This window comes from Mycteria americana, chromosome 7 (assembly GCF_035582795.1).
Source record: "Mycteria americana isolate JAX WOST 10 ecotype Jacksonville Zoo and Gardens chromosome 7, USCA_MyAme_1.0, whole genome shotgun sequence".
Lineage (NCBI taxonomy): Eukaryota > Metazoa > Chordata > Aves > Ciconiiformes > Ciconiidae > Mycteria > Mycteria americana.
The window spans coordinates 42,911,264-42,929,330 of record NC_134371.1 but is presented as its reverse complement, the minus strand read 5'-3'; the positions used below and the strand labels follow the sequence as shown (position 1 = coordinate 42,929,330).

The following is an 18,067-nucleotide window of genomic DNA, read 5'->3' as shown; positions in this document are numbered from 1 at the left end:
TTGTCACCTTTTTTGGTGATCCTCCACTAAATTTTGTCATCTGCTGTATTTGAGGTATGATAATTATACATTTGTGCATTTCCAAGATACCTCAAATTGTAGAAATGTCCCTTTCTAAGGAAAGTAAACGTGCATAAAAGTAGCAACTCTCTGCAGAAGAGATTTCTCCAACTAGATTGAAAGTGCATCCACTTAGTTTATGTGGCATATTGACTATTGGCATTCATGTGACACAGAGATGCAAGATGCATTAGGAAGTCTTTGGGAGTGTTCTTTCAACACCCATGGGTAGTTTTCTTCACACTCAATCTGCCTGCTTCCTTACAGCTAACGCAGGCCACAGTTAATATCCCAGCTGAAAGCCACCTGGCTTAAGTTAACTGTATGCAAACCAAGTTTTAGACAACTAGAGTGAGTGTTGAAAGCCAGCTACTACTAAAAAGTATTCAGTTCTGGAAGGTGTACGATCCCATAATTGGCCTCCTCCTGAGTAATGCTGGCCAAGAACACAGTCCATCCTCTTGGAGAGGACTTTAACATTGTTCCCTGCCTTCAGCACTTTCAAGCTAGACTGTAGTGTACTCTACTTGGATTTTACCAAGTCTGGCTAGTTCAAAATGCTGTTATGGGCTTCTGGGTATAGTCCAAGAGGTTAATAAGTAAACCTTAAATAGTTTGGCACTTGAATCATAAAGTTTGGCAGCCAGACAACCTCTTGGGTACTCCACTTTGGAGCTCATGCATGATGCTGATCTGCCCGAGCTTGGCAGAATTATGGTACAATCCCTACAAGTTCAGTATATCAAACTTCTTGCTAGTTAAAATACTAGTGAGGGGTATAAGATGTTAAATAAAAAGCTATTTTTAATGGCCTTTTAAGGGTCCAACATAATTTTTAAAAATTTGTATTAATGTTTGGGTATAAGTTGAAACTATATAAATATATTTGAATCATTATCAAGACAGCCAAAGGCTACTTAAATTGTTTGTATCCAAGTACTGTTTTCTTGCACAGTTTGTTACAAAGCTTTCAGAAGCAGGAGAGACAGCTTGTATGATGAAATATGCAATTACAGAATGAGAGATCTACATTCCATTCTCTGAAATGTTTTTACTGTTTTCTAGCTTGTGTTTAAGCTATTTGCTCACTCTACTAGAATATAAAAACAGTTCATGTTAAAAATAGTGCAATAATTATTTATATCATTAAAATCTTTGACAAATTCTCTCACTTCCTTTCCCCATAAAGCAAGACAAAAAAATGCATTTTCATTAGCAATAGGATACAAGCTTGTATCTAAAAGTCTGACATGTCTGCAATGCAGTTAAAAAAAAAGGATATAACTAGTTTACTCATTGAGGTATAGAAGTTTGTATAATATTTGCTATAAATGTTTTTACTTCTCTGTGTGTCTGCTTCAGATTGAAAACAAACACAAAAAGTCATAATGACTCAAAACTTATTATAGGAAAAAAAACAGCAACGTCATCAGTTATGGTAAAGAAAAACCTCAGAAAAGTGAAGCATGGTAACACAAAGATCAGAAATTGGAATTCCGTATTTTTTCCCTTTTTATTTAACTTTCAACAAAATAAAGATTTACACATTGATACTAGATAACAAAAAGGAAGTACCACAAAAAATTGTTATTTACCAACAACAGACCTGTGTCTTTCACATCTCCAATGAAATAAGTGATGTGGGTTATTTGCAGATCACACATCAATAGATTTGAGCATGGAAAATGCACAACTACAGGTTTTGGTTTAATACAACCGATCCTATCCCCAGCCATTGACAGATTTTTCACGGGTAAAGCTCACAATCTGTTCTAGCCTGAAAAAAAATTACAGGTAAAGGTACTTCCAAGCCTCAGTGGTTGGTCTGAGGGAAAATTCAGTGTCCATTAAGATCTTCATTTAAATGTTACAAATTATTTTTATGTCCTATAAATTTAAAATTATATGATGGCAGTGATCTACAAGAGATGAGACAGACTGGCTTTCAGGTTAACCTTACTAGAACAGTAATTTAAAATTTGCTTTTCTTTGCAATGCAGTAATATAAAATGTGTCAGTCCATATTTACAAAATATTTTCAGAATATATTAACATGTTAAGACATGCATTAACTGTCTCAAAATCCATTCTAAATCAGGCTCTGGAGGCAAGGGAATCACCTAGAAGCCATTACTTTAGACTGCCCCCCCCCCCCAGTTTTCCTCATACATTAACACAATCCTCAATCGTACTTCAATCTGAAATACCTACATAACGCCACAGTGCAAGAAAATCTTATCTCTTGAATGAATACTCATTGCAATGTGTGAAAACTTCCTGGGAGGAGATGAAAGGGAGAGGGAAGATGCTAATACAGAAGCTACTACTTCTTACGTTTGTGCTATTAGCAAGAACAGGCTTGTAACTGATTTGCAAAAGCATCAGTAGTTGTTTACATATTTTTCCAATTTTAAAACCAATTTATCAATCCCTATTTTATGCTGTCAAATAACACAAATAAATAAATATTGGACAATTACTTAATTACACTACAATAACTACACCTATCAAATTTTAAGAGCATTATCATCCTTTTCATTTCACATTGTTCTTCCAAAGCAGCATGCGATTCGGGTGGCATGCAGGCTCACCCTTGCTGACCACAATAATTTCAGATTGCAGATCACACCTAATAGACATGGCATTTGCTGTATTACTACAGATTACACCTCTAGCCCACCCAGTCCCGTCTCCCTTCCCCAGCTCTGCTTCGCAAGACCTAGCCACTCTGGGAGGGGAGCACGGGGGGAAAAGAGGGATGCAGGGAAGCTGCACCACCAGCTATGCAATGCTGCACTGTGAAAATGTAGGTCAGACAGGAGGGAACATTGTCTTTCCTTTGTACCCACGGCAAGAGTGAAGTCAAAGGCTTTCCAGGGCGGGAAGCTGGGGGAGGGCTGTGGAGAACAACTTCTTACAGCAGGTCAGTTAAAAAAAGCTCTTGAATGTCAGAAAACAGAAGAGTGAAACTAAAAACACAGCAGCTGATCAACACCGCACAGGTTAAAAAAAAAAATATAGGGCAGGCTAAGTGATAAGGGAAAGCATTAAAAGTGAGGCCAAATTAGAAAGCAGGATCTGAATTTCTAGTGATAAGTGTTGCACTGCTCCCCCTTAAGAGAAAATAAAAATCTATTAGGTAAATCCATTCTTCTAACAAAATTTTGGTTTGTGATTGCAGAGCATGCTTTTTTATTATGGCCTGAACCAAAGCAATTACAAGACATGGCACGATGGCATGGTCAGTATAACTCCACAGAGAGTATATTACATATAGGACTGTCATCATGCAGTCAAACCAAAAGCAAAGAAAACTACATCACTTGTATCTAGGATTTAAATTTCATTTTCAAGGAAAGAGTTAATTCCAGTCTTCATTTGTCCCTGGTTAACTCAAAAGAAATCTAGCCCATTACAATATGGTACCTTCCTTTCACAGTTAAATGACTGCAAAGGAATTTAGCTGAACATGGGATATGGATGAAAACTACCACGTTGCCTTTCTGATATTACCATGGCAACAGTTACACAAGCTCTCTTAAGCATTTAAATCTGACAGTTTTCATGATAACACTAACTGGATGATAGTAATGATGCATTTTGGTTCATGAGCTAACTGCTGTATAACTCAAACCACAGGGTACGAACCATTCCCTTCGCTTTTCTCAAGACTATGCTTGTGGTCAAAATGTTCTGACCAAGACAGTAACCTTGAATTACTACTCTCAAAAAAACCAGTCCCTCCAGCACAGGGAGTACTCATGGCTTAAAGCTTTATGTACTCTCAAAGGTTTCCATTTGAATGCTTAAGTTGTGCACAGTTGGTGTACAGAGTGGAGAAGTCAGGACTGCTAAAATCTTTGACGGGATTTTTCTCAAAGGGCTTTCATTCCCCTGGGAAGGCTTAAGAGAAGAATACCCTTTCTAAAGAGTGAATTGAATTGCTGCTGATATCTTCCAGGTATCATTTCCCACAGAGAGAGAGAGAGAGAGAGAGGAGGAGGAGGAGGAGGAGGAAACCAGTGTTTTTCTACAATCTTTATCAGTTTATAACCAATATACACTTTTTAAAATAAGAAAACACTGCAAGCTGCTTTACCTCACCGGAGGCCAAAGTGTACTGAAGAATATACAAGTATGCCTGAGGACAAGTGCATCAGAACAAGCACATCCATTTCCTTTTAGCCCATTTTGCTTTATCTAATATTAATTGACATTTCAACTGTTTAATATGAATATCGGTGAACCACTCACTCTGATCTCCCAGATGCTCAGTGTGGGCATAATAAGAGAAGTCTCTTTTTCTTTACCTCATTAGAAAGCGAAGTGTGTGAAACACGTTTCTCATCCTAACATTTTAAGGATACCAGCTTTGATATTGTCTTGCAATTAGTTCAACTGAAAAAGATGAAGAAACTGAGAACAGTGTGAAATCCTTAAGGTTTAAACTTTCCCAAGATGACAAAAATCAGACTAGAGGAAATAACCATACTTGCAAGGATGTAAAAGATTAATTTTTTCAACATAAAGAAGTCCTCAAAAAGTTAAGTATTCCCAGCTCTTCCCTGTTAACACTTTTTAAAGTTTTGTATTAAATTAAAAATGAAAAACATCCATGCCACCAAAAAAACACCAAATCCCTCCACTCTTGAAAAACCACAACCCCACCACATCTTTTCTTGTGGAAAGGCCAAGTCTTCCCACGCCTCAGTAAGCTCAAAGTTTAAAACAAGAAAAACTAACTGCCACAAGAAATCCTTTGTTAATAAGATACCAAACAAGTCACCAAGGAAAACAAAAACCTTGCTCACTGCCTTTACTATTTAACATATCCTGCATTTAAACAAGCTGAGGTCTAAGAAATATTTTGAGAATAAGAGAGAGATTCAAGGTTTCATTCAGAATTTCTATGTTGCTATCATAACTTCCAAAAGAAGTGTGAATTTAGTATGCTAAAAAAAAAAATCTACGTCATAATTTAAGCCTGTTGTGCCATAACATATAGGTTGATGCAAGATGATAAAACAAAAATGAAACACTGGAAAACACCATCTGTGACTCAGTCAAAAATTTAGTACTGCCACTTAATGCAAATGCCAGTCTTTTTATAGGCATTCCTCCAAAGTTCACCTAGGCATTGATTTTTGTAGACATAAAAATTCAACTCAATTATTCAGCCTTCTGAATCAAGAGAATAACCAATTTCCCATTGTATCATCTTTGAATAATTTAAAGTATTGTATTTTATTGATTGGTTTTTTTAATGTAGGAAAGGGTAACATTTTTATGTCCCAATAATTTAAAGAAACAAGATTACAATTCAGAGGTACTCTTAACATTATTAAGACTCTAAAGTACAAGTAAATATCATATACATACCTAAGGGGGCAACTAACATACCTGTTCCTCAAAAAGGAAATTACAAAGATTATGCTGTAAGCACACTGAGGCATACCAAAGGGGAAAAAAAACCCCAAACCCAACAAAACCACAGAAACCATGTTATTCCTATAAAAATGTATCTTTAACAGAGCAGTATTTTCAATAAGGCCTCTATTAATGTCATGAGAAAATTCTGTCTTTCAAATCTGAAATTATTTTTAAAAGTTGATGCAGCAGATTACTTTATCATTTCACTAAATTTGAGGTGGTTTAATTATTTTGGAAGTCAACCACATTACTTAAAAAACCTAATCTTTTTCCTGAATTCTCAAAATGGTAAAAAACCAATAATAAGTAGAGGAAGAATGATAGATAATCACAATTCTTTTACTTTACAAAAATTATAATTTATTCATATTTAAAAGCCATAGTTACTACTTCATACTATCCAGCTGTGACTTATCCCCCTTTTAAAAGTAGGCAAGTATGCTTGCTACATCCAGCAAAGGCATGATTTTCTTTCTAATCAAAATTCGGTTGAGAAGTGGATGCTGCAAACAACTTAAGATATCAAACTTTCATTAAAGTTAATAAAGGAATGACAGCCTTCTGCCAATAATTTGGGGGCTTTAAGCCTGAGTAAAATATAATGCTGCCATATTCATTTAAAAAAAAAAAAAAAAAAAAATCACTGTCTGGGTCCCTCAACCATTTTGAAAATTTTTTCCCTTCCATTATTTCCTCATTTTCTACTAGTAGAAGTTAAACAGTTCGAATGATTTATTGTCCGAATTTCACGCTAGCAGAGCTGAATGGAAAAACTAGAATAAAGTACACAACTGCATTTCTTCCCTACCCCTCCTTCTCTTCATCAAAAAACTTTATACACATGAACACACACTTTCTCTAACTAACATCTTCTGCACACATTCCATAAATCGAGTCTTTTTCAGAAACGCTACTTTTGTTGCTTGTAAGACGCCTTATGATAACCAGTCAAATATTAATATTTTACCTCTTCCAGTTCTGTAAGAGAAAAACATCTATGAATCTTGTATTAAAAATTTTTCATTGTAAAAGATTTTACGTGAAATAAAGGGTCGTGTGTGTCCCCCCCCTTTCTTATCACAATATTCTCTTGGACTTCTGAGTGTTAGCACCTGCAGTACTAATATAATACTTGGATTCACAATACCTTGATTTGCTCATAGAACAGATGAATCCTAGAATGTTCATGACAAAACTGATCATCATGAGCATTAAGTGCCGTTCCTTTTTTCTCACCATCATGTACAATTGAATTGCAGAAAAAAGTACATGCTATCATATTCTAGCTAGGATATAGCAAAGTAGTTTTGCATCAGTTTAAAGTGCTGAAAAGAAAATATTCACCAGTACAGTCATTTCAGCATGTACAACTATGATACAGTTTAAAGTTAAGATAAATTGCAGAGTTGGTCGGCGCTCATGCTCTGAAAGGATGGACGGATTCAACCATGCCAGAAGGCTGAGTAGCTGGCCTTCACGCTGTTTATTATATCCAGATATATAATATGCAAGGTGCTGGATAATTTCCATTTTTTTCTGTGACACTTAAAGACTCTTGGGCAAAAATAGCTTTACATATTTGCTGAACATATTTTACACTGGCTTTGTCAGTTACTTGAAGTGAAAAACTATCACAATAAGATGCGTTGCCATAGGAAAAAAAAAAAAAAAAAACAACACAACACTGCCTCCCACCACGGCCAACTAAAAAATTTGGCATTTCATTGGTTTCAGTGGCCAATACAGACACAAGAATCCATGTTCATAGTTTGTCCCTGGCTTTTAGGAAGTAAATAAAAATGGAATTCATTTTACAATGGTCAGTAAAGCTTTGTTTTCTTGCTGTCCTACTTCCCTTTGACAACTACCTCTTCACAGCTAAACTTTTTCTCAAGTTATCGAAAAGATAGGTGGTAACTCACTAGAAGTGAATCTCTGCAAGATGCAATATGAAAAACTAAGCATTTTTCTAAACAAACCCCATAACAGTCTCCCTCCCCACGCAAACACCTCAAGAACGTGCTAATGATGAAACATTCTCTGTCAGAGAAACTTCCAACTGGTCTTGTTTTAAACAAGTGAACATTAAGTCCCTAAACATCGCTTTTTTAAGACCCCATTCAGAAGAGATGACACAAACCCGTCTGGTTCTGATAAATACCAAACTACAGTTTCCAAATCTTCTATACAACATTTTCAAAGCTTACTAGTAAGCTTGAGTCCTTTAGATGTCATCAGAGAATTTGTCACATATTGCAGACTAACTCTTTGCTTAACAGTGGCATCAAATGATATCAGACCAAATCTAATTGACTTGTTTCAATGGTTTGCCAATGTACCAATACAGATTTTTAAAAATCCAATAAGTATAAATAAATGTTGATTAGGACCCGTTATTACCAATACTCCCTCCCTAAACAGTTGATAAAATTTATCCAACAATTCACAGAAATGTTACCTGAATTTCCCCATTGACTAAAAAAATGTAAGGATAGAACATAGAAATTCACCTATACAGATTCAACTATAGGGATGTTTTAATCAAACTATATCCTCCTCCATATATGCAGTATGGGAGTAGAAGTTATCAATGCATTTACTGTGCTGCTGCTAACTACATTAAATGAAAAATACCAAAAAACCAGTAGAAATACTTGTAATTACTGTCCATTATTCTAAACTTTTAAAATTGAGACACTTCAGTAAGTATACACAGTACATCTCTCTCTATTAAACAGAGAGATAAGAGATGCAAAACCAAGGAAAGCCACACTTCTGGGGAAACATGTAGGCAGGACAAGCACCGAAGAAATTGTCAAGAGAAAATATTCTGCCCTAAGCAGCTTATGTAAGTAAATGAGAGGACGAATTTTAAGTGGTAGGCTTCAATTGATCAGTTTAAGTACTGGAAATGAGTGGTTTTCCTTGTGTAATGACAATTGAAGTAAAGTGTGAAAGGAATGACTATGCCCTAAAATAAAGTCACTCTATTAAACATTCACCGCAATTTAATTTCCTATTCCCTTCTCATCTTAAGGACCCCAAACATGCTACATAAAACTGAAAGCAAAACGAAACTACCCTTGGGTTTGCCAACCAAAATAAAACCAGAAGTTAAAAAGACCTCTGCAACTTCTTTGGTTTTTTAATACGCACAGAACAATTGCATCATGAAAATTTTAAAAAGTACTGAATTTACTACTGAACTTACATGAAATCCAGAAGATCTTGAACTGTGCATGCTGGAAGATGCGCAGTCTTTACAGACTAGTTAATAAATACTATCGTAGTTCTATATAATCTAGCCATTACTACCTGGACTGAAGAGCAATAGTTTAATTTTATTTGTGGATTTGATTCAGATCAAATGTGTAATCCTATGTGAACTAGTAGTGAACGCACACACAGCACTACGAAATGGGACCTCAGGAACAAGAGAAGCAGGAAATGCATATGACAGTCCGGGGAGGCTACTCCCAAACTCAGTGGGCTAACCAGTGATCTAAAGGTTTGTAAAGGTGAGAAGTCAAAGCATATTAATTTAAATACATTGAATTCCCATATGAATTTTCTAATGCAGGAGTAAATTGGCCTTCACTCACTGTAAACCAAGGAAATTAAACTACAGCTAACTAAAGTAATTTTATTCCTAAAGACATCACCAGCCAATGGCAATTTAATGCATTATAATTTATGAATGTTGATGTTGTACACTCTGGTAATTTGCTTTAATTTGCTTGAATGCCTTGATCTAGATATAGCCTTAAGGAATACTTGTATATTGCCATATTAGATTGCATCATCCTTTGTATTAAGGAGAAAAGGTTATTTCTAAATGGCAGAACTATGAAGCACTTGCTTTAACAGGAAAATGGAGACAATTGTCGAAGACTCAACTTCCTAATGACTCCTAGCCACGTTCAGGTGTCAACAGCTTCACCCTGGAAAGACCTGAGGTGTTTAATTACAAATGAAAAATAACTTAAGATTTTAACCCTTTAAAACAAATCCTGTATTGGGGAGCACAGGAGCTACAAGAGAAGGCTGGGAGGAAGTTCCAGAAGATCCTCGAGTCCCTGACGGGCACTGACTGAGACTCAAAGGCTACCAGGAAGAAAGAAAGGTCATGTTTCAGACACAGAGGGGGTTTCCCCCCCCCCCAAAGCTACACACAGCTATTGTCTTTTGATTAACATTTGCATGAGTGCAAAGGCATTTCCAGAAGTCACAAAACCCCTAAACAAGATAGGAATCCAGGAAGATCTGATGCTGAAAAAGGCAGATAACTTGTGAACTTAAACTATTAAATAGCTCCCAGGTCAGCAGCAGGCTGGAGGCTACGACAGCTGGATGACAGGTTACAGTGGTTAAGAATCAGTTTATATCAAATGGAGAATGCCTGTAGATACTGCTAGAAACCACACAGGGTCCACCATGAATCTCTCCTACAGCAGCTTGGTAATAAGGAGTAAGCATGACTTCGGCCAGGGCTTTATCAACGGAAAAGAAAAATATTAAAATATTAATCAAAAGAACTGAAAGCTAACTGAACCCAGATTTAGATAAGCGTATACCTTCCTATGTAGAAAAGTTCTAAGTTTTAAATATTTTACAGTGAAAAACAAAGAATTAAAAAATGAAATACAATTTACAGTAGTACCTAAATTTACCTGGAAGTATAAAAAATGCACTACAGATCAGTGTTAGAGTGAACGAACTGTTAATAAATAAAGCCAGAATACATCTTTTTCCTCTACCAAGATAATGTCACAAACTACAAGAGGTTTAAAAATGACTGAGAGTCCTCCCTCCCCACCAAAAAACAAACCCAAAACTTACTACAGAAAGGCATAAATGCCTTTCTGCAATTTAACTAGAAGCAAAACATTTTTCTCCCATCATCTTCAGACTTGCCAGAGAACCTTATTCTATTTCCTTCACCCTTGAGAAAAGAAAACATCTGCCCACCCTATCAGCTTTTAATCTTCTTATGGATGATATTAATTTAGCTTCCTTCTGGGGAATGTGGTAGGAGAGGAAACTGGCCAAGCCTACTGGAGCCAAAGTGAGTCTTTTGCTTAAAAAAAAAAAAAAATATATTAAAAAAAACCCCACACAAACAAAAAACCCTAACATTTCTCAAAGCTGTAAACATTCTTTAGTTATGGCACGTTTATGAAGTATCAATATATCTCTATGCATTTTAATATAGTTTAAATATGGCTTCACTAAAGAAACATCACTTTACTGAACATAAGGCAGAAACTCCTTGAAGTTTGCCAAATATTAAATGTCAGGTTTATCAATCATTTTCATTCCACTTATGAGAGGCATCAGAAAAAGTTACATTATTTCCTTAAAGATATGATCCTTGTTCGTAACTGAGAACTTTCACAAATATTAGTATACTAGTAACTGCTGTTTAAATGTAATACATTCTTGATCTTAACCTGGAGGATGTTGAGTACTTACTACCTTTTATATTCTTTTCCTTTCAGCTCCATATAAAGGAGTGATAAAATCATATTTGAAAACATTTTCTGTATGTTGTAAATGTCCATCTATAAAATGTTCCCTGTATATGGATTATTGTTACGGTACCCATTGTTTAAAAGGATCTAATACCTACATTCATATTTGAAAGAATTACAGTTCACACTGTTTGATAATACAAGCCAACTACAGGCAGCTTTCCAGACAAGAAAATAAAAGGACATTAAGAGTGTTGCTGAGAACTGCCAGGGGAAGGAATATAAGAAACATATTGAATATGTGGTTTTGTTGTACAGTACAATAACATGCATATGAAAGTTACCCTTATTAAATATTTAGCACATCCAAATAAAGGTGAGCAAACTGCCTGATTAGGCTATTCTTTCGTTTAGTCTGAATGGCAACTTTAACAAACAAGTAAACACAATTTTCAAAATATTTCAGGTATGAACAAGGAAGTTGATTTACATGTTCAAATTTCATCACATATGAAATCTGAGCCAACTATAAAACTACCCTTTAAAACCAGATTTAACATTACACCAAGCAGTCCAGAGATCCTTTAGATTTTCGTTTCTAAGATAGCATTACAATCCATTTAGTATTCTAATATGTATTTTACTACTTTAATCTGCATTTCACCTGCTGTTCATGTCCAGATATTTCTGGAAGCTTTTTCATGACATTATTTTCCAGACCTAATTATACATGTGAAACCTACTCTAAAATTGGTGGTTTGTTACAGCGTACGATGTCACCCTAAAACAGAACAGATTTTATAGACCAATATGAGGTAGCTGTATATATTATTATATGTATATATTTATCAGCTCCAAAATATTTGGCTTAAGGCCTTATAAAGCCCTCTCCATCCAGAAGTCTTTTGCTTTACTTAGTAACCACAATAAAACACAATTAATCAGGCAGGTTATCTTTTTTAATGACAACTGGATTCCATTTTAATTTCAGTAATATTGCAACCTGTTTGCCTGATTTACATCAGCTGCTCCAAAGATAACTAGTAAGTAGGACTGATGAATACTGCTGCATGACGCATCCTCAAGTCTCCTTACTCCCAAGTAAACGGAGAGGCTTCCCCCCCCAGGAAACAGATTTGTTAGCAGCCTACTTTAGTAACATTCCCTCCCTCCTTCCACAGTATGTTTTGAACCCATTTTCCAATTTCACAGTAAAACCTGTAGAAAAGTTATTGCCTTTGTCAATTTTATGACAATTGCTGGCCAGGGAAATAAAACCCTCAAATTACTGCTCCCAAGGAGGGAAAAGCAAGCAGTGCTCTTTCTCTATCTCCTCAAAATGGCAGCACCAACCCACCTGAAAGCAAACATCTCTAACTCAGCAACTGCACTTCCTTCCAGCTCAAGGCAAGTTATGAGGAGATACCCACTTTACTTAGGTGGAAAGGAGACTTAGGTGACTATAGAGAAAAAAATACATTACTTTTATTCCCTATGAAGAAACCTAGAATTTAAAAAAATATTCTAAATTAAAAGTACTACGAATTTACAGCAACTAGACTGACAGTTAACTACAAGCAATCTTATCACATCACTACATCACTTTGCTTAGTCACACAAAACTTTGCTTCACACTTTAACTGAATTTTTAAAAGCATATCTGTTGCTTATGCACAAAACCCACTCGTACACCTTTATGGAGGGAAAGTGTCGCCTGCTTTTAACCTCAAAGAGCCAAAAAAGAGAGAGATTTTAATTCCAATAATACATCCTAAGTCTCCTAAAGCAGCAAACCAACTGAATAGTTCAACTTCCTAAAACTTAGTCTGCCAAATGCAATGGTAATATAAGGTGAAATAAAAACATGCTTTGTTAATATTCATGTTGTGTGAAGTCTAACCAGAAGTTTTATACCCTAACTAATCAAAATACGTATTTGTAAAAAAACAGTTGTTCTCAAAGTTATTTATCAGCTTCTTTCAACTTACCAACTGCTTTAGATAAATTTAACATTTTAAGTACATTGGACAAACCTTCATTATTTGAAATACTAAGTACTGAAGATCAATATGATCGTATAGTAGCAAACAAAAAACTGAGAATCACTTTTACACCTCAAAAGAAAATCAGAATGTTTTATCTCAAAGAAATTCATATTCACACTATGCATTTATTGACTCACAAAGATTAGAAACCAGATGTTTTTTTTTACCCAATCAGTATCTTCAGTGTTAAATCTCAAGTCCTATATACACAAGGTTCCTGTGACTTGGAAACCCCCCAAACCAAAAACATCCAGAAAATCCCACAATCCTCTTGGGAATAAAGAGGGGCAAAATAGAAGGTGGTGAATGAAAATTAAAACAGACAATACGTTTTTCAATGCTTACCTACATTCATTTTCATACATATGCAGGTCTCCCCTTAACTCACTTAGCTTAGCTGAGCAATATCTTTAAGAGAGTTTTAGATGAATAAAGACCAAAGAACCACCCTTCCAGCAGCAGCGATGCAAGTAGTTTCTGCAATATCATATTGCTCAGTAAAAACAAATATAGCTCCAGATGGCAGCTCAGCAGATCGCAATCACAGGTATATTCCAGAAGTTATGATCGGTATTGCCTAGATACTAGTTGAGTGAGCCATAGCTAATGCAGAGTTCATTATACAGTCTTCACAGTCATTTACCTAATAAGAAAGCCTACACTGAAACAGACTGTATCCAGGACCACCAGCAGCAAACCTGAGTAAACCAGGACTTTGCCTATAGATTGTCCTAGCAAAGATAAATAAAACACATTTAAACATCTTGAAAGCGAGGATGCAGATTCAACAGCAACAGCATGTGGCTGCATAAAAGACACGGGCAGATTAACACCTGGATTTAGATGGAACAATAAAATCACATAAAGTTAGAGACCAAGATATAATCAGCCTTAATCAATTACCTTCTTAAATGGTGCAAGAAGGAATTGCCTTAAAGGCTTGAAAATATAATCTATTTTGCTATTCTAACCGGACCTTCTCATTAGTGATATAGCGCTACATTGAAATAGTGCTGAATGACATCACTTATAATCTGTCCCCCGAAAGACTGAGAAGCAGGGTTCTTACCTTAGCATCTCATTAACATTTGCCTCCAAAGATCTGTCTCAATTCTGAGCTCTGCAGGTTTGATGTGCTTAGAAAATACTGTCTTTGCCTCACATATACTGATGCAAGAACTAAGGAACACGTACCTGTAACACAGTCTTGTAATAACTGTACACCTGAGAAGAAAGTCTACCACACTGAGATACCCTCCGGTTGGATTCAAACACTAACAGCCACATATTGAAAGGGAGTTCAATATAAAGGAAAAAAAAAAAAATAAAAACAACCAACCAAAACAAACCTACAACTGCAAGAAGAAAAGGAGGTGTACCTTTAAAACAGCAACTCCAGAACAAAGTCCACAAATTCAAACAACAGTCCTTAAGAATGTTCAAGGAGGGCCTTGACAATATGAACAAAGTACAGAACTTACAAAAATTAAAAAACTCATAAAGGAGAATTTGCTCTGGCTTAAGTAAGTAACATGAGTGAGATGTACATGAGACTGGGCTTTGAGGCATGTTCCTATGGATGTTGCTAGGGTAACAATCAAGCTATCCTACTTTCCAAGCTCAGAAAAAGGTATGACTATGATGCTAAGTCATATATAAGCAAGTATTCCAAGCAGAAAACTTGTTTCTACAAATAATGAATTGTGTCTTACTCCATTAAGCGCAAATAACCAAGTAGTAAAGTGTCACATGGCCTAATGACAATGGTATAATCTCAACAACTGAACAGAGAAGGAAATCTTGACTCAGTCATCTCAGATCAGTTACATGACTCAGCTGATCATTAAATACTTGAATTGTAATAACTTTGATTTAGTTACTGTATCATGAATTGCAAAGTGTGTTCCTTCAAAACTTTGTTAAAACTCTTATTCAAAGACAATGGGATGGCTACCCATGTCATTATTTTGGCAAATGTGGATAAACTTGCAGGGAGAAGAAGGGATGTTTAAGTGAACTACCTTCTGGTCCCCCATCTGTCACATGCTCATTTCTACTGGGTCCATAAGACCTTTATACTGCCTTCAATAGTTGTGAATAAGTTAACAACACTACATAATAGCTAAGTTGTTCTTTCCCCATTAGAAGAAAATTGACAACGAACTGTCAGTTGAAGATGCAGCTATTACATATTCAGTAGATGTTTGGAGATAATTTGTAGAGGGAAATATGTTGACAACATTGTTTAACATATAAGCTGTGTGAAGCGCATGATGTTTGATTGTTCACAACAATTAGGACAACGTAGAAAAATCTGTAGCTCAGGTGGAGCTGGTATCACTGAGCAACGCCCCATAAAACATCCATTAATAGGTATTACACATAAATCTTCAGACCTAAGAAACACAAATGAATGCAAGCACCTATATAAGTTTCAAGCAGAAAGCAGACATCCAGTTCAAAGAACACAAATGAAGTTTCCTACACATATTTATTTGGGGTCATGTTTCCAAATGAGAGTGACTCCTGAACCATTTGTAAAGGATCTGAGTCCTAGTGCACAGTGTACATGGCAGATGAGTTTCTCAAGGGACACCCATAGGGCTAGCAAATAAACTCATATCATTCCGCTTTAGGTCAAGACAGGTCTAGCAAGTCACCTTAAAATTCATACCAAGAATTTTTATGGCTCTCAAGCTTTTGTAAGTAAAGCTCCCTGGATGTCTAAAGCTCCACTTCAATGTATACTCAGAAATACTTCGGATTCTCATACTTGGCACTCCTCCATTTAAACCACTCAAGGGCCTGACAGGCATGCCACAAGGACACTTAGCACACTGACACAATTGAGTTCTACACAGAACAGTGACTTCAGACACGTTCATTCAGTAACAAAGCTAGATGGCTCCAGGTCTTGCTCCCTCTTTTGTTCAGTAGTATACCGGGCAACATAGCAATGCCTAACTTCCAGATGTGCGACTGGTTATACAACATCCACTTCTTCTCTTGAATTTGCAGTTCTTAGTCCCAAAATAAAATAAAACCTATTATGAGGAACAAAACAGGCAGTTCTATTGTATAATGCAGTACAACAGCAAGATATCCTGGCACAGATGTACATGATTTACAATTGCTGAGAAAATGAGTGCAGCATTGTTCAACCTAACGCATTTTCTTGAAAGCGGCATTTGTATGTGATTTTCCTTGGTCTCCATCAGCTTGACTATTTACACTAAAACTCTTTAAGGGACAATAATTTAATGTTTGAAACATGACTGAGGCAATGAAATGCCAACCACTGAAATTGTTGTGTGGACCTTAAACATAAAATACAGTAATAGTACTTAGGAAACTTGGTTGCATTTCATCCACTCTCATTAGAGTAATATAAACACACAAGGCCTTCTAGTCTGTTAGCCCAGAGCAGTGTAAGGTTGCTGGCAGACTATTCTGGGGAGACATCCATTTCTCCAGCTCAAGGATTTTTTGAGTTAGTGGTCATGTCCTAGCCCTTAACCCTCATGGACCAAGAACCTCATGGTTATGTCTGAATTACAGTTACAGATAAACCTACTTAACATGAAAAAACTTTACAAATCCAATGAAAACAAAAGGCTCTATCTCCAGCATCACCTATGGAACACTCTTCTAATACACAATTATTACAGCTTTCCTTACCTCCTCTTGATGGTAAAAAACTGAACAGTATGCACACAGAGAGTTCACAGAACACTGCTCAGCCTGCGGAGGGGAGCGGGGGCATGAGCAGGCTGGTGTTACACTCGTGTTGAGAATAATGACCAGCTTATGCACAGACTGCATGAAAATTATGCTCCACTTCAGAGCCCGATTCAAACACTTTCAAAGAGTCTGTTGTTTTGTTGACTCCTCCTTCAATACCACTGCTCTCAAATATTTTAATGAGATTAGGACATGACACAGAAAACCGGTGATGTGTGGATAAGTAGTGATATCTCTATCTAATATCTAAGATGTATTAATTTTTATTTTTATTTTTTTTTAAGGTAAGTGCTATTTATCTGTATACTGAGAGACAATGTCCAATTCCACCATACGCTTCTGAAAACTCATTTCAAGTTTTGGCACTGAATCACAATCTTAATTCCTCACGATAAATTAAAAAAAGATCTTGTGGATTTACCTTCTTACACAGAAGCATATCAACTATCTGAAGTCTTTTACATAAAATATGCGCATATACCATGTTGATTGCTTCTGCCCCGACGTGCTTCCTCTCCAATGGCCCAGTCTTTAAAGTGCCAGAAACTTAGCATTCCCCTTCATTCTACTACACACTAATCCTTTGAAAACACAACAAAGGTTAAGCAATCTCTCAGTTAAAATAATAAAATCACTGAGACTATACCATACTCTAAAGATTTTGGGGGCAATAACAGCAACATCCTTTGATTAGTTAATGCTCAAAATCTGATACTGACCACAAACTGATGAAAAACACTTCTGACCTTAGAGATGCTAAACCAGTCTTCTAATTCTTCTGAAATTAAGCCTGCTTGTACTGTGGCTTACATAGGGACCCCCCTTTTTTATTAGTTGTTTTCTGTCGGAACTATGGAATGCATTTGTTTCAACTGAAATGTAATATATTTTCTTTAGTTACTGATAGTCTCATATGCTTACTCAGGGTAATTTTACAACAGAGATTGTTGTAAAGTCTGGCAGTTTACACTGGAAAGATGGATGTTACTTTTGTTAATTTGCAGGAAAAACATCACTGAACTCAGCAGCACTGAAAACTTAAATAGAATTTCTTACTAGAGATAAAACTTACATGTTTGAACACACTAAAGAAATTTGCATTTGAGTTTGGTACAAGTGAAGTGCCTCAACTGAAACCCTCACTAACTATACCGATCCTTCAAGCATAGCCCCAAGCTATCTGGTAAGGATATCATCTTAATACCTAAAGAGTTCTTTTATCCACCTGTTTACTGAACAGTAAGAGAAAGAAATGCCAACAGTAGTTCTGGCTGCTTATGAGTGCAGATGATTGACGACAGATTCCATTACTAGCAGAAA

The 18,067-nt window shown here is 36.1% G+C and overlaps 1 protein-coding gene across 1 annotated transcript in view; it reads right to left on the bottom strand.

Moving 5' to 3' along the window:
• Positions 1-18,067, bottom strand: part of CDC73 (cell division cycle 73) — a 112,718-nt gene that overhangs the window by 51,738 nt on the left and 42,913 nt on the right. The gene's annotated exons all lie outside the window — the stretch shown is intronic.